This window comes from Prionailurus viverrinus, chromosome C2, assembly GCF_022837055.1.
Source record: "Prionailurus viverrinus isolate Anna chromosome C2, UM_Priviv_1.0, whole genome shotgun sequence".
Taxonomy (NCBI): Eukaryota; Metazoa; Chordata; class Mammalia; order Carnivora; family Felidae; genus Prionailurus; species Prionailurus viverrinus.
The window spans coordinates 44,720,268-44,741,423 of NC_062569.1; the positions used below are offsets into that span (position 1 = coordinate 44,720,268).

A 21,156-nucleotide genomic window follows, 5' to 3' on the forward strand; every position below is an offset into this window, starting at 1 on the left:
GGCTTGCAGGCCTTGTGTACTTTGATCACCTCTGCACCAGGCTGTATATCTAAAGGGATTTGAAGCCAGGTCTGGTGACTTCACAATGTGGACCCTGTCCCCATGTCACTCTGAGGAGGTGTCACGGAGAACCCCATAAAAGGAGGCTGCAGCACAGGAGACAAACCTCATCCCCTTGGGCATTTGGCCAAGGGCCGGCCCCTTCCAGCTTAGCTGATTCTGGGGCCGATGTGGGCCTCTTCCTCAGTGTTCGAGTGCCTGCCATCACCTCCACTCATCTTTAAGGAGCAATCAATACGGACCTTGTGGCCCAAAGAGAAAGTAGCCCCCATAGGCCTCAGTTGCCAAGTATAAAGCAAAGCACACAAGAAATCTTTTAGGGCAAACCAACACCTCTACTGTTCTGGGCTCAATCAGGTCCACCTGGAGTTCTTTCTCTTATTGTTGAATAAGCTTGACCTTGAGTCAAGGGCTTCTGAATATGCAAGTAATTGGATTGGTTGTTTCAATTTTAGTTCTTCAAGGCTTTCTGAATCCTGGACAGTACTCATAAAACTGCCTGCTGCCAAGGTAAAGGCATTTACCTGGGAAAGGAAGGCCCTATGTGACCTGCCCTGATTTGAAGCCATACTCCCTTGTAGGACAACCCTCGGGAAGAGCCTAACGGGGTTCGTTTTGGGATAGAATCAAATGATGGCCATGATTTCTTGGGTGGAGATAGCTCCCTGAAAGCCATCTGGGCAGCTGCAAAATGCTGAGGCGTGTCCACCAAGCCCTAATCACGGAGGCCCTTTGCAAAGGCCTCCATTACATTGTTAACCTCCCCAACAATAGAAGGAACTATTTTCATTTTTCTAAGAATGGTAGGCAGGGGTCACATCATGAAAGCCTAGGGATGGCACGCTAAGGAAGTCAGATTAGATACTGCTGGGAACTGCTAACGAAGGAGAGTGGCTTGCCCCAGTGTGTCTATTAGAAGAGCCCCTCTGGGCAATAGGATGAGGAAGACTGGAGGGTTTCAGAAGGGTCCAGGAGAGAGATGAGGGGGCCTGATTTTAGGCTGTGACTCAGGGCAGCGGTGGGGGGACAGGGAGGGATGGAAAAGAGAGGGTGGCTTTAAATGAGAGGCTTCAGAGATAACTCACATGGCTATTTAAGTTGTAGGCTGAAGTAAACATATTGAAAATCAGCAAAGTGGATATGAGAGGAAAATGCTAAAAGCAAACAAGACTTTCCTTGGGAGGAGTGGGAAAGGATTGTGGATCATGACGAAATGCAGGCTTAAGCTAAGGAGCGAAGGCTCGGAGCGAGGAGGATGGGGACTACGGTCAGGAGGCTTTAGGCCCCACTCGCTCTTTGACATGGACAACTGAGGTCTGCTCAGTATTATGAAAGGTGCTGGGCAAATGCGACTCCAGCCTCCTCCTCTCTCTCCACGCATGTCATCACCCCGAGCCCTTCCTTATAGAAATTCTAGAGCCATCCTTGCACTAAACATCCTATAAAATTCATGGTTTTTGCAACAAGCATGGTAGTCTTCCAAAGGAAGATCAGTGAGTCTGACCTCTTGCTTAAATATAAATGAAATAACCCTGCTTTATAATCATTACCACAACATGGAATAATATTTAGATGGGTCACCTCTTGAAACAGAGAAAAAAAACCAAAAAAACAAGTGTCTTTTACAACGAAGAACGGTAACTACAAAGGAACAACACTACAGAGAAGCACTCCTAGCTTAGTTGTGACTGTTTCCAAAATAGCAGCTGAGGCAACCACCTTAACTATGGAAATCCCTGTGCAAAGGCAGGTGTCTGTTCTGCCGTCTCAGAGCCTGCCAGGACTTAGAGACCGTGTCATTGATCAGTGCCACCCACAATCAGGGGGCTGAGAACTTGGGGTAATTGTTGAAACTTTACCGATTGTCTCCAAGGCGTATCAGACGCTGGCAGAGAGCAGCAGGCACTACTCGCTGCTTTCTTTGAACTCTCTCCCCTTACGCTCTGGCCAGTTCATTAGCTGCCAACAGGCTGCAGCCTCCTCTCCCCACTGCGGCCACCTGACACCGCTTTGGGCTTTGTTCCTGCACCACTGGAACTCCGTGGCAAAATCAGATCCAAGTCCGCGTTATCACGGGTACAGCAGAGCAGTCTGTTCTCGGGTTTTAGATGTCCTTTCGCATTTGGCTTTTCTTTCTGCTGCCGCCCTTCTAGCTATCTTTCTGACCTGCTCTCCTGGGCCGTGACTTCTAACCTATCCATTGAATGCCTACCACACACTAGACTCTCTGTGGGGACTCTAAGATGCACAGGGCATGGGCCCTACCCTCGGGGACCAGACAGATCAGCTGGAGAGAGAGGAATGTACACAAAGAGCAGCCTCTCTTAGCAGTGTGCAACTCCACCTTCTCCAGTCTCTAGAGAGGCCCTCTCCATGTGTGCCAAATCAGAGGTACAATGTGAGAAAATAAAATATTTCTTCTTGGGGGTCATAAAGAGTCATCAGTTGCATTTATGGGCAAAGTATGGACAGATGTGGATAATATATACACGGCTGGGTGTACAGGGAATAGGAAATTCTCATATACTGGGACGATATACCTTTCACTAAGGTTTTGATTCCATATATATCCTAGCTGTGGTTTTTCATTAAAATTAAAAAAAAATTTCTTTGGTACCTAGTCCCTGGGATCATAATAGGAATCTCTAGGAAACTCGGTAAACACAGGTGAGGGACGGAACAAATGTCTTATTTCAATGTAAACCTGAACAGTATGGTCCCAATGAGACCCATCCATTTTTAGTTTCTTGTCCCTCCTTTGCAAGGTAACACAGGAGTGACACCGACCGAAAAGATGAACAGAACTCCCAAGGGGAGTTTCCAGCTTTTTTGTGTTTCTTCATCCACTGATCTCTCCACGTTAAAGAAACTGTATTTAAGACCCTGGTGAAACTTGGCCACAAAGCGTTCCGTTCAGACTTTTGTTCTGTAAGGGAGCAAAAAAAAGCAGTTCCAAAGAACTGATCTTACTTTTTTTGTTGGAGGCTTCCGAGTTCTGTCTGTTGAAAGAACATTCTGCTAATTAGTCAGACAGCCGGTGAGTTGGGGCTGCTTGGTTTTTAAGGGAATAGGCACCAAGTGTAAGTATCCCTGACAGTTGGGATTTCTGCTCTCAGTTTGCTAACACTGAGTTCCCCTCTGTTGTGATCAAAAAAGTCCAGCCCTTCTGTGGTTCCAAGAAGCACTGAATATTTGAACACAGGCCTGTGTGTGGGATGGAACAGGAAGTTTGCTAGGAGATCAGGTTTGGGGTAAACTGCAGGACTGAGCAGGGGGAGAATGGATTTTATCCCTATAGATACCGAAGAGTGGATCAGAATTTCTTGGCTCATTCACCCTAGTCTTTTGGGCTGGGTTGGCTCATGGCCCTTGGCAGTCTTTAACTTTTTCTTCTGTTCTTGTGTGACTTGTCTCATACCAGGAACTGTAACGTAGAGGTTTAGAATCAAACAGACATGAGTTCCAAACCTGCTTACTTTGGGCAAGTTTCCTAAGCTCTTAAGTCTCAGTTTCTTCATCTGTAAAATGGGGATAATAATAGCATTTAGGGTTACTGTGAGGGTTTTACCACAATAAAGTATAATATGTATCTGGCTTGTTGCTCAATCCGTAGTGGGTGCTCAGGAATTTATTTTCCTTCCTGGTATTAACTTTGCCTCTTAACAGCTGTGAAACTTTTAACAAGTCATCACAATATTTCTGGTCTCTGTTTCCCTTATCTTTAAATTGGGTAGGAGGAGGACACAGGATAACACCTGCTCACTGCGATGTTCTGAGATGTTTCTGGATGATTGTGCCTGCAGTTATGGGCCACTACAGGAGACCTGCCTGGTGGCTCGGTGGTTGACTTCACAGTCATTATCCTTGTGGGATGGAAGAGTGTCAGGCTTGTGTCTGAGATGTCAGGGGTGTGTCTTCTGGAAGGTGGGAAAAACCTGTGGGCACGCTTGTTGCAGGTGGACATCCTGAATGCAAATAGTATTTTTTTTTTTTCCTTTGGAAAGTGTGATGGCTAATTATTATGTATCATCTTAACTGGGCCATAGGGTGCCCAGATATCTGGCCAAACATTATTCTAGGTATGTCTGTGACAGTGTTTCTGGATGAGATTAACATTTGAATCGGTAGACTGAGCAAAGCATATTGCCCTGTCAAATATGGTGAAGGCCCAAATAGTAAAAAGCCTAACCGTCCAGGAGTAAGAGGGAACCCCTCCTGCCTGACTGCCTTCCCACAGGGACTTCGGTCTTCTCCTGCTTTTGGACTTGAACTAAAACATTGACTCTTCCTGTACCTTGACCCTACTCACCTTCAGACGGGAATTTACCCCCTGAGCTCTCCTGGGTCTCCAGCTTGCAGATCTTGGGTCTTGTCAGCTTCCATATCCACATGAACCAATTCCTTATGATAAATCTCTTTGCATATTTATTCTATTGGTTCTATTTCTCTAATACAGAAGGTCTCTCATGTGTCACTCTTTCCTCTCTCACTGCTTCTGTCCTAAAGCAGACTTTTCTCATCCCAGATATGAACAATAGCTGTAAAACTGATCTTTTTGTTTCAGCCCTCAGATGAGTCTTTCTAAAATTATCTTTGGTCTTTTTGCTACTCGAAAACCCAATGGTCCGATCACCTAGATGAGGCGGGGACCCCTCGGTCTGATATTCAAGGCCCTCTGCTCTGACCTGCTTTATTGCAGTTCCCACCATTCTCCCCATAAACTGTCCACTTACCTGCTAGTAACCATCACTATTTTCCAAGGAATGTGCATTTTCTCAACTCCCAACTGTTGTCTACGTGATTCCTCCTGCCAGGCATGCCTTTCCCTGCAGCCTATCGTAAACATAATCTCATTTTTGCCATGAGACCATTACAGCCATTGCAACCCATTGGTTTGGGAAACAACCTCCTGAGTTTCTGAGCTCAAGAATGGTCACAATAAGTGAAGCAGGGGGAGAAACAGGTTTGATGGGGAAATGATTTGGTAAATATGGTAGCATTTTGTTGTTGTTGTTGTTGGTTTGTTTCCAAATCACATTGGATTACAATGAAAGAAATGTTATTTAGGGGAAATGTTCTTTAAACATTTTTTATCTGATGGTCATCTGATAATCTTCTTGGAATCTAATTTAAAAAGTAGAAATAGGGGCACCTGGGTGGCTCAGTCAGTTGAGCGTCCAACTCTTGATTTCAGCTCAGGTCATGATCCCAGGGTTATGGGATCAAGCCCCACATCAGACCCCATGCTGCTCGCGGAGCCTGCTTAAGATTTTCTCTCTCCCCCCTCTCTCTTGCTTGTGCTCTCTCTCTCTCTCTCTCTCTCTCTGTCTCTCAAAAAAAAAATTTTTTTTAAAAAGTAGAAATAATTTAATTTTTTTCTAGTTAGAAAAGAATAAAAGGATAAAATGCTTAAAAAGAAGAAGACTAGAGGGGTGCCTAGGTGGCTCAGTCGGTTACGCATCCAACTTTGGCTCAGGTCATGGTCTCACAGTTCATGGGTTAGAGTCCCACATGGGGCTCTGTACTGACAGCTCAGAGCCTGGAGCCTGCTTTGGATTCTGTGTCTCCCTCTCTCTCTGCCCCGCCCCCACTCACGCTCTGTCTCTCCCCCTCTTTCTCTCTCAAGAATAAACGAAACATTAAAAACATTTCAAAAAAAATAAAAGGAAGAAGACTAGAAAGAAAGATTTAGAGAAGTAACAATTACCCGTATTTCCCCTCTGGCTTTAAAAAGGGCATTTTACAAATTTTTAAAAAGGAATTATGTCATATATGCCCTTTATACATTTTTATACATCATATTCAACAATATCTTATGAATGTCTCTCATATCAATAATTGTAGATCTCTATAATAATTTTTAATGACCATTTAGGGGTAGAGTGAAATGTATTTAATTGATCCGTATTGATAAATACTTAGCTTATTTAAATGTTGCAGTTTTGCAAACAACCCATCATGTATCTCTAATTATTTTCTTGAAAGAAATCTTCAAAGTGTGACATTATAATATGTATAGCTGGGTTTGGAAAATTGTATTGATTTTTAGAGACAAAATTTGCAGGTGTTCATTGTAAACAGAAGAAAATAGAGAGATAAATAAAAAGAAGGTAAAATAACTCATAATTCCATCTCCCAGTGATAAACTATACCTCAGTTTTGAAAGTATTGTATCCTGGAGTTGGCAGAACATTTCCTGCAGTATTCTGATCATTTCCTTCTATTTTTCTATTTGCCAAGTCATCAAAATTTTATCAGGATACTTATGTTATAAAACCCATTGATGTTTTCACATTTTACACATCATTACTATGTTTTCTTAGAGCTTATAATTAGGTATTTCAGTGAAATCAAGGTTAATTCTGACATGATACATTGCAATGTCAAGGCAGAAAATCATGCCTCTACTGATGTATGTCTGAGCATCCATATATTTAAAAAAACATTTTTTTTTTTTTTTTTTTTTTTTTAGCTTCAGGCTCCTGACTTGAAAAATGATACAATGCCACAATGCTGTGTCACCTTCCTCCAGAAAGAGAGTTCACATGCTGGGATCATGTGTTAGGAAGTTCCCATCCACCCACATCATCGCTTTTTGAGGAAACAGTACTTCTGTCTGGATTATTCCATCTTTTTATCATCTTCCTTCATTGCCTCTGCATTACTCAGGCCATGCCTGGTGATCACCCCGAATTTGGGGAGCCCCTCTTATTCTTTTTTAGATTTCCCTCTAGCATAGTATCTGGCTTATAGTTGCCACTTACATAATCAAGTTTGGAATCCAATTATCTATCAGAATAACAAGAATAGGACAATGAGAGAAACAGACACATTTTGACTTTCATGGGCCTTGGGCGCTTGTGCCTGGCAGGGGCTTTTCTTCCACTTTAAAAAAAAAAGAGTTAAAATCATACTGTGTAATTGCATTGGTATAAAAGCAAATATAATCCAGGCTGGATTTGTTATTACATATTCATTATTATTTTATTCCTTTTTTTCTTATTTTAAAAGAAATAAAACATGTTCCTAGGCACTGTGTCTAATATGGGTAAGGTGTCCATCTGTGTTTTGAAAGACAAAGACAAAGAAATGCAGTTCTAGAGGGAAATTATTCTGGGAATAGAGGGAAATTATTCAGGGCTTTTTACTTTTGCACTATTCTGTGACAGCTTGCTCTAGTTCACGCAGTCTGCTTGTATGTCCTATTCTCGTGTAATCATCACATTAGCCCTCGTGTTAATTACTATTACTTTTCTCATTTTACAGAAAAAGTAACCCAAGGCATACAAGTATGAAATTAAAGCTCAAGGCATACAGTTAGTAAACTGTGGGATTGGGCTCTCGTTCATTGCACAAATATTTCTTGGGCATCTGCCGTGTGTCAGGCACTGTCCTGGGCACTGGGAAACAGCAGCGAACACACCCAAGTCCCTGCTCTTGTGAAGTTTCATCCTCTGATTCCACAAGCAGCTCTGTGTCTTGTGCATGGAGAGGCAAGGATATCTCACTCCAGAGGGAGGGCGCCTGGTCCCTGAAGACAGATGGGTGAAGCCAGAGGCTTCCTGTGGGATGTAGAGCGAGCCTAGAGAACAGACGGAGGGAGGAGGTGGAGCGGGGAAGCAGAGGGAGCCCTGTGTGGGCCGCTCAGGAGGGGAGACCCTGTCTCTGAGGCAGCAAGTTCAGTTTGGCTCAGGCAAGAGACAAGAAGACAGGGCCCTGATGCTCGAGGGCTAAGGGCCCAGGAGTATTAATTTATCCTGAGCTTGTAAGTAGACAGCAAAGGGTTGTCAGCAGAGAGAATGAGAACGATTGCAAAGCTGGTGTAGTAACTGAGGTAAGAAGTCACGAGGGTGGTGGAGATGTAGAGAAGTGGGCAGGTTGGAGAGAGAGGTTGATGAAGTAGAATGTGCCGGGCATGATGTCCAGGTGGATGCTGGGGGGAAGGAGGAGAGTCAGATATCATGCCCTGGCTTCTGGAACACACAGCGATCTCTCTTCGAAGCCTCCGTGTCTTTGCACAGGCTGCTTGTTGCTTCTGACTGCTTCTCCCTTTCCCCCACTTTTCACCCAAGTAACTCTATTTGCCATTCTGCACTCAGCTCAGGAATCGTCTCTCTCTGGGGACCTTCCATAGCTGTCAGGATCCAGCAGGAAGGAGATGGACGGCACATTATTAGTGAGGAATTGGGGAGAATTAGTAAAGGGATTAGTTATGAAGGCATCGGCAGATTTAAGGAAACCAAAACGTGGTTTCAGGTTTAAAAAAAAGACACCGCTTGCATCGCAGAGGCTAGACAGGGCTGGCGGGGAGAAGGTTACAAGTCCCCAGAGGAAAGAGTTGTATGTCGCGGGCCACCCGACAGGAGCTGCATCCTTCATGAGGGGATGCAGCCGTTCTGGAATGATCCTGGAGGAGGAATCTCAGAGAATTAGCACCCCAGCCTTACCCCCTTCCCTCCCACTTATCTTTCGCTAGGGCTTCTCATTGACCAGATCCAACCAGGAGCAGTGGGCACTGGAGCCCATGATGCAGTGCCTCCCAGCCAGCCCCACAGCTCCAAAGCAGGCTGGAGACTGGAGAGAGGACCCGCGAGGAGAATGGAAGACATCCACCACACTTTCCCAGCACCCCCATGCGGTCAGCAGTCTCTCCTGGTAGGTCCCCTGTGATTGTCACCATCCCAGCCTTGCTCTGTCTCCCACATTCACCCCCACACACTAGACTGCGAGCTCCTCCAAAGGGTACACAGAGCTTGGCACACAGTGAGGGCTCCATAAATGTTAAATAAAGAAAGGTCTCACTTATCGAATGCAAATTTTGTATAGAAAATACATTTCTTAATCTGTTATCAGCTGGTGTCTCGGGGTGTTTATGGCAAGAAAGAACACGTTCCAGCATTATAAATTTGAAGTTGATGTCCCCCAAGGACACGTACTCCCTGGTTTTATTCTTTTTTTGGTGGATCCGTGTGTCATCAGTCAACAAACATGCAGGGGCTTTCCCTGTGGGGAAGCAGAATTCCTATCAGAAATTAACAAGCGTCTGGCATTCCTTTCTCTTTTGTAACAAAGCTAATGCATAGCAACTGAGAGCAATGACCACATTATGTCATGCAACTTACATAGGACGGGTCAAACAGAAAAGTGTGTTGGAGAATTACATTTGCCGGGTCGATGCAACAGCACAGAACTCACGGCTGTTTGCAGCTCTGCTACGCTTATGGGAGGACACAGTGCAGCCATCAGGCGCAGAGAGGATGATGGAGTTGCAGACCCCAGCACTCTGTCCTGTCTGCCCCTGCTTCTCCATTTTCACAGCCATCCCAGGTCACTTCCTCTCTCAACCTGTCCTAGACTGAGGAAATGGGGAACATTTGTTCCGGCAGCAGTTTTCATCACATTATAATTATTCTCCAGCCTAATGTTCAAACCCTTTGACAAGTATCTCCCCACTCCGCCCTTAGTGATGTAACATGTCTCGTCGTAATTGGTTCTCAATCCTGCATCTACAGCTCCTCTATTGTCAAAGGCAGAACTTCTGTCTTCACTTTGCTGTGAATTCTCACTACTTCCCATACCTAGTAGGCCCTCAAGGGGCGTTTCTGATTAATAATCCACTTCAATATACCTCCTCCATACCTGTCTCCATAGTAACTGTATACCTTGCTAAGAGTTGACGGCAGCAGTATGTGGTGACTTGGCTTCTTCCCACCCAGCCACTAATCCTATAGATGGATGATTTTATTGCTACCTCCACAAAGCCTAGGGAGCTCTGCCCTCCGTGAAAAATCAGCAGCATCGCCAGCTTGCTACCTGATTCCTCTCTGCCTCCAAACACAATGCAAAACAAGCTCCTGTTTCCACGCTGCACATAAATAGAGATTGTTCTTCAACTTCAGAAATGTCCTTGGCACGGAATGTATATGCCTACCAGGCACAGGATTTCTGAGTCCTCATGTGACAGGGCATGGAGGAAATCTTGGTGGCCGCATGCAGGAGCCCCACCATGAGGTGAATCTTTATCTGTCCTGATTGTCCTGTGTTAAGGAGGGCGTAAATGTTTCTCCATCAATCCCCAGAACCTGGAGCCAAACCCCCAGGGATCTGTGGCTTCATTCCATGCCTCCTTCTCTGAGGTCCTATTGCCAGGCGGGCCTGCCATGTCACACAGCTCTAGGTAGACGGCGCTCCCTGGGGCTGTGAAATGTGGTGAGCCGGGTGCCAAGCATTGTCTTGAGCACAGCGACTCCATTCGCTGTGCTGTCTGCGTGTGTTTGCTCCTCTGGATATGTTATTTAGTCTTCTCCACTCTGCTCTGTGTGTGTCCCAGGAGTGCAACTCCTCTGCCCTCCAACTCCCTATTGGATAATGGGAAGCACCGGCAGGAGATTGGAAGGTAGGGATGGAGGAGAGTGACTAGTGAACCTACCAGCCTGCCAGGCTGCTGTGGATTTGCAGCTAAAGGCCACAGCTCCTGTCAGGCAGCCCTGCCCATTGGGCACCTTTCTCAGAGTTCTGGCAAATTCTGAGGGCCCTGGTGTCACTGGCCCCAGGGTATTGTGCTCTCCTTTGCTGCCCTCATCTTTCTTTCTTTTTTTTTTTTTTTTAATTTTTTTTTTCAACGTTTATTTATTTTTGGGACAGAGAGAGACAGAGCATGAACGGGGCAGGGGCAGAGAGAGAGGGAGACATGGAATCGGAAACAGGCTCCAGGCTCTGAGCCATCAGCCCAGAGCCTGACGCGGGGCTCGAACTCACGGACCGCGAGATCGTGACCTGGCTGAAGTCGGTCGCTTAACCGACTGCGCCACCCAGGCGCCCCAGCTGCCCTCATCTTTCTAAGTGCCCTCATCTTGCCCTCATCTTGCAACGGAGGGGCAGAGAGAAAGGGAGACACAGAAGCCAAAGCAGGCTCCAGGCTCTGAGCTGTCAGCTCAGAGCTCAATGCGGGGCTCAAACTCACAAACCACGAGATCCTGACCTGAGCCGAAGTTGGATGCTTAACTGACTGAGCCACCCAGGCACCCCTGCAATTCATATAATTTTAAAAAGTGACAAGGGCTTAAAAAAATGTAAATAGGGCAATAAGATGGTAAAGAACTGGGGGGGGTGGGGGGGTGGGTGAGCTACTTACGTAGAGTGACCTGGAAAGGACTTTCTAAAGAGGTGACATCCAACCTAACACCATAATGATGAGAACAAGGCAGCTGACCCAACATACGGGGAGAGAACATTCCTGATTGAGAACAGCAGATGCAAAGGGCCCCGAATGGGAAACAGTTTGAAGACTGGAAGTTAGGGAACCAGAGGAGAGTAGCAGGAGAGGCCAGGGTGGCGGGGCATTAAGAAGTTTGGATTTTACCCTGAGGGCCCTGGGGCAGGGGGGTTAGGATGGTCACTGTCCTAATAGAGATCAGATACAACAATAAAAAGGTTTAACTGAAGAGGATGTCAGAGAAGGACTAATCACACAGGTGTGAGCAGGGTTGGGGAAGCAACAAAAGGTGGGGAAGCAGAAACTAGTGACAGAGGGAAGCTCTTGTCACTCCTGTACCTGGAGGGGACAAGAAGAGGGAGCTGTCACCAGCATCTGGGAAGAGAAGGAGCCATGCAGGAGGGGCCCCCAACAGGAGCTGTGTCAGACAGTGGCTTGCAGAGGCCCTTTCCAAGGGTTGGGAGGGCGGGGACAGCAGCGTTGGGTTACAGCAAGCCCTGAGCTGCCTGTGGTTAAGGATCCCCAGTGCAGATGGGCGATGCAGGAGGTCAAGACTTCCAAGAACGACTGAGCACATCTGATACGAAGCAGAGACGCTGGAAAGAAGGAATTTTGTTTTCCAATGTCTACCCTTCGTTCCAGTATTTGTCAGCAGACCCTAACCGTTTTCATAAGTATTAATATCTTCAGGGCTCAGCCAGGAGACAGAGGCTCAGGGGGAGGCAGTAACAAGCGATGGGGACAGTGGTAAAAGGCAAGTGCTTGCCCCCACAGACGGGTCTTCCAATGGAAGTGTCTCAGAAGCCGAATTCAGGAGAGCTGTCTGCTACCTGAGCCAAACCACAGCTTCAGGGGCGATGCATTCAGTCAGCTTCCCGAGGCTGGCAAAACTTTCCAAAGTCCTTTTACTGCTGTGCTCCCATGGCTGGGCTGAGGGCTGTCCCTCAGCAGGCCCGTCCAGACTGGCAAAGACAGATGGCTCCCAAACCTTTGCTCCTAAATTTAGAGAGCAGAGTTCTTATTAAGACGAAATTCTAGGGAAAGAAAACCCTGTGGGGGTTATTCAGGGAAAGTAAATATATAGTCTTTTTTTTTTCCCTTTCTAGTTTCTGTCTCCTCGTGAGGTACATCTGGGGGAAAAACAAAACCAAAAAGTAAGCATTCTCTTCGGAAACCTCGGCTGCCCCCCACTGGCATTAGTCTTATTCAGTGGTTTCCAAATATTTCTAGCAGCAGAACTCTTTCAAAAGCAAAATCTGTCGCAGAATCTTCATGTATAACACAGGCAAAAACCCAAGGGGCCATTTTCTGGACACATCCACAGACCCTGATTCTAACCAGTTCCAGTGGCTCATTTTCTGAGCGCGTGTATGTGTAAGGGGGGGGGGGGCGCTTATTGAGATATAGTTTGCATATGATAAAAAGTACCCTTCGGGCCCCTGGGTGGTTCAGTCAGTTAAGCGTCAGACTCTTAATTTCGGCTCAGGTCCTGATCTCACAGTTCATAAGTTCAAGCCCGTGTCAGCTCTGGGCTGGCAGCATGGAGCCTGCTGGGGATTCTTTGTCTCTTTCCCTCTCTCTCTGCCCCTCCCCTGTGACACATACTCTCTCTCAAAATAAATAAATATTCAAAAAAAATTTTTTTTAAATTTACCCTTTTTAGGCATACAGCTAGATGAGTGTTGGCACAGTCTTGTAATAACACCACAATCCGGACACAGAACAGGCCCATCAGCCTCCAGATTCCCTCATGCCCCTTTTGTAGCTCACCACTCCCACCATTCCCTGCAGCCATTGACCTCATTTCTGCCCCTGAAGTTTTGCTTTTCCAGAATGTCATGTATATCAATGGAACCATGCAGCATTGCACCTTGTGTGCTTGGCTTCTTCCACGGAGCCTAATGCTTTGAGAGTCATCCACGACTGGGAAGTCTGTTGTTCTTGTGTGGCTTTCAAAGTTCTCCTTCAGCTTCGGATTCTTTTCTGCATAGAATAGAAAGTCCTCCATTCAAATAGTATTGTTCATTTTAAAAGTGCTGGTATTTTAAAATCAGTATTTTAAGCGCCCAACTTCGGCTCCGGTCATGATCTCACGGTTCCTGAGTTCGAGACCCACATCCCTGGTAACATCACTGAAGCAGCACATGTGGGGGTGAGCTTGTTTGACCCCAGAAGTGTCCTCACTGTGCCACACTGCTATGTCAGAGCTGTCCCTCACAGAGCTGGCTTCCCTAGCTTCCAAAGTACCTCTTTCTCTTCCCAGGGCTGGAATCCCTTGGATTGTACTAATCGAAGCAAGATGGTACTGCTTGCTTGTTTTCTTCTTTTTAAAATTACAATTAACAGACAATTCTTAAGCTGGGGAAAGAATACAAGGGAATGCATTTGTTCAAAAGTAAACCTGAGTTGCTAAAGTTCTTCCGAGGACAAAGATATGTGGCTCAAACACAAATTCCATACAAAAACAGCCTTTGCCATTGCTCATTTGACCACACAGTTGCAAGAATCTCTTGGATTCTCAGGTCTGCCAAGAGCTTTTGTTCCCCTCTGAAAGGCCACACCACCTGCCTGCCATCTTACTAAGTTGGAGCCTGTGTGTGGAGGATGTGGTGGGGGAAGAGGTGAGGTCGGACGGTAAGGAGACTTGGGTGGTCTGCTCCAGAGTTTGGACCTTACGCTATAGCCAACGGGACTGAACATGGGCTTCAGGAGGAGGACAGTCCATGTGCATTCTGAAGATCCCTCTAGTATCTGAGGTAGGGAGACCTGTTGGAGGCTTCCTCATGGTTCAGGTCAGAGACGATGCATCAGCGAGACAATGGAGAGAAGAGAATCCATCTTGGACACAAATGGGATGCGGAACTGATACAGTGTGAAAGAAAGGTGAGAGGAAGGAAGGGGCAAGCAACCTTATTTAGCTACCCCGATAATCCTGCCATGTAGGTGTCATTACGTCCATCTCACAGATACCAGCTCAGCGAGTTGAAATAACTTACATGAGTTTACACAACTAATAAGATAAAAACTATATCACAGTATTGAGGCACGGCACTCAGGGAGTACTCTGAGATAGTGAGATAGTGAGAAACACATTTAATGAATTATGGGAAACTACCCAAAAAACCCCACAAAACCATGCCTCGGAAAGAGTAGCCCTGAGTCCTTGGAGACCAGTGTTCGGGGCAATGCACTACCCGTGACCTAAGTGAAAGGAGCAGATTGTAGGAGGGTTTGCCCTGTTTTCACTCTCCTCACTCATCCTCTTTCACTTTGTCTTTCCTCCTGCATCTGGGGAAGAGAGATTTGTAAAATAACGTGTTAGCATTTGAGAGCATTTCAGCAAAGCCTGCTGCCAGCTGCCTTTCCTGACACAGACATACCCCCACCATCAATTTATTCCTTTTGGGTAAGTGGCCTCCTCCACATTTCCCAACTGCTTTGCAGATAAAAGAAGACAGTGAGGGATTTATCCTTTTCCCCATAATATTGTGGCTGTAATTTAAAGCTGCCATAACTCATGTATAGAACTGTGACCATAATACCATGGAAAAAGCCATCATTCAACCCCCAGAGGAAGAAATGTGGAATCTTGTTTCTTCCAGCTGCAAATTGCCTCCAAACCAGAAGACAGCTGTTGGCATAACCAGACAATGGAAACTAAGGTTTGGAAACTTACTCATGATGGATTGTTTTTTCTTTTCTCCCTTTATCCACATCTTCATGAGAGTCAAAAGATTTTTCTGTTTTGGAAAGTGACCAGGACCAGATAATTGATCCTTATTGGGCCAGTACATTACTCTCCAATTTTGGGGGATGGCTTAAGATATTCTTAGAGCTGGATTAAATTTGCATGGATTAAATAGGTCTGGTCAAATTGGGTTGGGTTAGTTGGACTAGTTCTGTGAGGATACCAGTCATGAGTCTTGCAGGGACCGTGGTGTCTATTTTTCTCTTGTTTGTAGGGTGGGGTGTTCTAAACCAGTAATTTCTCCCACCCTGTTCTGGTCCATGCTTCCCAGCTGTGGGCAGGCATAACAGTTTATGCTATGGTTAAAATTCACTGCCCTAATCATTTTCCAGTGAGGTCATGTAGGAGATCATGAATCCCCACAAATCTGCTTCCCACATGTCCTACTACATTCGACTCAGTCCAATATGCAAACTTACACATGGACATGAGCATTAGAACATCCAGACACTTCATACTCACTATAATATCTCGTTTTATCTTCACCACAGCCTTACAAGCTAGATATCATCATCATTCCCATTTTATAATTGAGGAAATTAAGTCAATGAGTGACTCAATAAATAAGAAAAAAATTCGAACCCAGGTCAGTGGAACTCATCAAGCTAGGGCTCTTGCTTTTCTTGGTTCACAATTCTTTTAGGAGGTAACATGTATATGGCCTCTGTTGGAAAGAGGAGGATAAAATCCTTATAAATGCTTTTGAATGTATAAACTTTTAAATCAAATATTACCTACATATTTCTGAGATGTTACTTACTTTTAGAAGCTGATAATTTTCTATTCCTATGCTTGTGCCTTCAGACTTGCAAGTTCAGGCTCTAGGGTTAGACAGCTTGAATTCATTCCCACCTCTGTTACTTCTTACCAGTGTGATTGGGGGCAACAAAGTCCATAACCTCTCTGTGCCTTGGTTTTCTCATCTTAGAATGAAAATTGTAAGTAGTATCCACTTTGCAAGGTTGTTTTAACTTTTAAAGAGGATAAACTTATGTAAAATGTCTGGGACAGGTGAGACATATGGGTTGTAGAGTTGACCGTTACACTCCTGGCCCCAAATGAACCAGGCCTCCCAGGATTTAAGCCCTTGTGTAGTCCCTCCCACACTGACTCTGGGCGTGGTTGGATAATTTGCTTTGGCCAATGAGATACTTGCAAGTTCTATAGAAGCAGAGTCTTAATAGGGGTTTTTCCCATTGGGACACTTGCTCTTGGAGCCCTGAGCCATCATATGAAGAAGTTAGCCTATTCAGTTAGAGAGACTTCCGAGAGGGAGAAAGAGAGAGAGAAAGAGAGAGAGAGACCCAGTCAAACTCTAGCTGTTCTAACTGTGGCTCCAGACAGCCATCTTGGACATTCCAGCCCCAGCAAATGCCATGTGGAACAGAAGAACCACCAACTGAACCCAATCAGTTCATAAAACCCTAAGAAACAATAAAATATTCTTTTAAGCCACGACATTTTGTAGTGGTTTGCTATACAGCAATAGATAATTGAGGTACAATGCATTCAATAAATGTCATCTACTTTTTAAAGTTTTTATAATTATTGATTAACTTTATTTCCTCCAAACTAATTAATATTAAGACAGGGAAAGCCATGTTCATCAATAACTCATTCACTCAACAAAAATAATCTGTGTTCCTACTATGGTCAGAGCAACAACAATTTGCCTCCCATTGGAAAAAAAAAATGGTATCCTGCCCCCGCACTCCTCAAGCATTCCTTCATAGGTATTTTAACTCTTAGGCAAAGTGAAAACATTTAAATTTCTTATCTTTAATTTTTTTTTAACATGTATTCATCTTTGAATGACAGAGACAGACAGAGTGCTAGTTGGGGAGGGGCAGAGAGAGAGGGATACACAGAATCCGAAGCAGGCTCCAGGCTCCGAGCTGTCAGCACTGAGTCCGACGTGGGGCTCGAACCCACGAACCGCGAGATCGTGACCTGAGCTGAAGTCGGGTGCTAAACCGACTGAACAACCCAGGCGCCCCTAAATTTCTCATCTTATTAGAATTATTATTTATTGCATGACTACAATGTTTATCCACTTTTTAACCTTTTAAAAATGCATGAGGGAATTAGTGCAGAACCAGACCTTATTTTTCATATACTCACTGACTCTTCTTGAGACGAAGTTGAAAAATACTCAACACTACATCAAAACCATAGACTCTCAAGGATAAAAGGGCCTCCGAAAGGTCAGCCAGTCTGCTCTACTCCAGGTAGGCTTTCATCTCAGCTTCCCGGAGAGCTGCCAAGGCTCCTGTTTTTAAAGTTCTGCAAGCTACATTCCCTGGGTAGCAGCCACAAAGCGCTTCATGCACAGCGTTGGTATTTCCAAGGGAAATCATGCTGCAGTATTAACTTTGCGACCCTCATCAGGCTCTTGCATTATGGGCTGCTGTGATTTAGAGTCACCCTTAGAGCCATGACGTGTCATTCGGTTGAAAATCATCCATTCCTTCCTGGTCTTGCCCACAACTTCTACTGGACACACAAACCAAATGAGGTAAAACAAAATTGCGCAGGACAGGAAGCTGCCTCCGCTGCCCCTTCTGCCCCCCAACTTCTTTGGCCAGGACCCGCAAGCCTTCATCTCCTAAACACTGGTCTGACTTCAGTTGTTTCCAGGACAAAGAAGCGTTTGTCTGATGTTATTTCTCCTCCTCCATTTGCATCTCAAACAATATATGTATATGTATATATCTGATATATGTAAACATGTATAAATCACCCAATTATAGAATCAAAGGCCTAGTACCCTATTAATCTAATTGTGAAATCAGAGACACAGGAAGTGGAGTTTATTCCAGCTTCCCACTGGAAGTTATTCGCTCTGGTCATCTGAAGATATGAATGTGGGAGGGAATGGGGGTTAGCAAAGGACAGGGAAAGTATTTGGCATGGGGACACACATTCACAAAGGATCTCAAATTCATAATTTTGACATTGTTTGCAAAGAGGTCTTATATATAGTCATAGATACAAATGTTTCTCATTCAACTCTAAACTCAAGTCCTATGATTGGACCATAATACCTTTTGGGTGCTATGAATTAATTAAAAAACAAACAAACAAACAAACAAACACACACACTCTTGTAATTACCTGTGAATAGCAGTTATATGCCATTGTGTTTTGAATTAGAATTTGGTAATGTAAACATGAAAATGTGCCACAATTTTGGGATCCTGTTTTAACAATTCTTTCAAATAATAACAAGGAAGCATTTGTGGAGTCCTTATCACATGCTGGGCATTTAGCAGGAAACTTTATCACAATCTGGTGAAGGAGGAACTACTACCACCCCGTTTTACACGTGAGGAAACTGAGGCACAGGCACATTAAGAAATCTGCCCAGGTGCAGCAATGATTATGAACAGATCTGGTCCTTGAGCCCAAGCAGCGTGACTTCAGAGCTAATGTCTTCAATTCCCCGGTTTGCTGTCTTAGTTTCAAAAGTCTCTAGATGTGGGGAGGACGCCTGTGTCTCCAAGGGGTGCTGGACCCACAGAGATGGCAAAAGAAGGGAGGAGGACAGGCATGAACAATGCTAGAAAGGATGGAGCAGGGTGACCTGTGCGGTTGCTGGAATGCGCACTGCAGCCCCAGCAGGAGCAGAGGTGGGCGAGGCTGCCCTTGTGGGCTGTGCACTGGTGCAGGCCCGTCCTCCCAGATGCTTCCCGCTATGCTCCTTCCCCTCCACTTTCTCCCTCCTGTTCCCAACTTCATTCCCATCTATTTGCCCCAGTATTCCTGCATGTGGTGCTCGTGAACCCATTCTAAGAGGTTCTCTTCCTGGCCTACACTCCACCCTCAGCTCCAGACTCCGGAGTCAGGATCCTCAGGAAAGGGCATGCCATGGCCCTGGAGCAGCCATGAAAAATGCAGGGCCCTGAATTTCTGCTGCCTCAAGCTCTGGCTTGACTTTTCTAGACCCAAGGTCCAGGGCATGTAGGAGTGTAGAGTGGAAAGGAACCTGCAAATAAGAGGAAGGCAGGCAGTGCAGGAAGGCCTGTCCGCACTCTCGGGGCCTAACTCCTTTATCTAGTGGCTCAGGGTTCCCAGAGCAGGAGGGAGTGTGGGGGAGACGTGGGTTTACACCATGGGCCATGTTGGGAAACCTTCAGTAGGTGACAGCACTCCTGTGTGCACACGCAGTGACATGGAGAGCACGCCACTCACTAGAATTTGGCGAGCCTGGACCACCCGGACAGGCCCGATCATGGCTGTTTGCATCATGAAGCTCCACAGGCAGGGAGAATGCGAACTTTGCAATGGTCCACAAAATGTTAGAGGCCTGAAACAAAATTGATCAGGCAACGGAAAAGCAAACCGTAAAATAAAACCAAGCATGTAATTAAACGCGTGCAAACTGCAACAGCCTATCACGTGGCCAGCCACAAGGTAACTCGCATGTAAATAATATTTAACGTGAAAGGTGGGTGGGTTTCCATGTGATTTGATATGTCTGCAACGATCTTCAACTGGCACCGATGCCCAGGCGCTGGCTCCCTCCGAGGAAGTTGGCAGTGGGGACAGGACTGCATGTGTTGGAGGAACCGTCACATGGGCACCATGGACCCTTAAAAGGGCAGTGAGACAGAGGAGGCCCTATCACAGATGCCTGCATGCTCCCCAAAGTGAGCCCTTCTCTCTGGCCCCACAAACTTAAGTAATGTTCCAAAACTCAGAATCTTGGTGCAACTGAATTTCTTGCAGAAGCCAGTGAGGGGAGCGGGCGGGGCACTGAGGCTGGAGGCTGGCTTCTCTCTCAGCCTCACCAAAACTGAGCCTGCCTCCACCTACTCCTACCTGCGTGGCTAACACCCCATCACAGGTCTGGAGGCCCGGACAACTGTAAGAGCTTCCGAAATGGTCTCCTGCTCCTGTGCAATCTTCCCGCCATAAAACAGAGACAGTGGTTAATCATAAAGCAAATCTCTTCACACTTCTCTTTCTCTTTTGGTTTTTACAAAGCCCTCGTGATCTGGCCCCTGCGCCTCCCTCATCGCATCCCCTCTCTCCCGAGCGCAGCTGACCTTGCTGCACTGGCTTCCCTGTGTCTTCCGCACCATGTCCAGCTCAGCTCAGCCTCACAGCGGTGGTCCTGGTAGCTCCCTTGGCCCAGAACCCCTCCCTCAGATCTGCAGGCCACCAACTGGCCATTCAGGTTCCAGTCAGTGGTCAGCTTTCAGGAAGGTCCCTTTCAGGGAGGCCTTCAATTACCACCCCTACCCCCACATCATAGGACCTCACGCTACCCTGTTTCATTTTCTTCATCAAACTTTTTGCCGTCTGAAACCATGTTTTCACACACATTATGATACTCTTCTTTGCTTGTTTGTCTGCCTCCCGACGGCTGGAAAGGAAGTTCCACCAGGACAAGGACTTGCTGTCCTTCAGTTTCCACCATTGTGTTGCTAGTGCCTATAATAATGCCTAGGATGTAGTAGGTGGTCAATAAATATTTGTTGAAACCATGAGCAAAAAACAAACAAACAAAAAACCACAAAAACAAAAAAACAAAAAAATGAATAGATGGGTCTGAACTGACAATGCCCACAGAAGTGTCAAAATCATGGGGATACTTTGAGGTTCTTGGATTGGGGGGTGAACCAATTTTAACTAAATCTCCAAGGGGTCTTCAAGCAACATCTGGCTTATGTATGTATTTAATTGTACCTTACCTCATTGCAAAAGAATCTGCAGTCATTTTCAAAGATACATATAGTGCAATAAACGTTTTAAAAAGGAAATTGTGGATATGGGGAGGAAATAAGCATGGAAAAAATAAGATAAAATGAGAGCAAGATTAGCAATTAAAATACATACCACGAAGCTCTGTCTTCCTTGCCAGAAGTGGACTGCAAATTTGACTTTGAACTTTTAATAGCGAGTGACAGCTCATCTCCACTAAAGTCCTTAAAAAAAGAGAAGAGAGAACGTGTAAAACTTGACTTTTACTTTGGTTTTTATGTGTTAGTCATGAATCATACCAACCACGCTAACATTAAATGCGTTTCCAAATATGGAAACCAATTTGTCAATAAATTTCAGAAAAAAATAAATGAATAAATGTGTTTCCAATTAATTTTACTAATCTTCATTATAGCACTAAATATGA

The 21,156-nt window shown here is 45.4% G+C and overlaps 1 long non-coding RNA gene across 1 annotated transcript; it reads right to left on the reverse strand.

The window, feature by feature from the left end:
* Positions 1-14,409: 14,409 nt before the first annotated feature.
* On the reverse strand, positions 14,410-20,951 carry LOC125175791 (uncharacterized). Its single transcript, XR_007155966.1, has 3 exons — positions 20,865-20,951; positions 15,606-15,687; positions 14,410-14,563 (listed from the first exon to the last, which is right to left on the reverse strand). It is a non-coding gene; the product is annotated as an uncharacterized LOC125175791 (long non-coding RNA).
* Between the last annotated feature and the right edge of the window lie 205 nt (positions 20,952-21,156).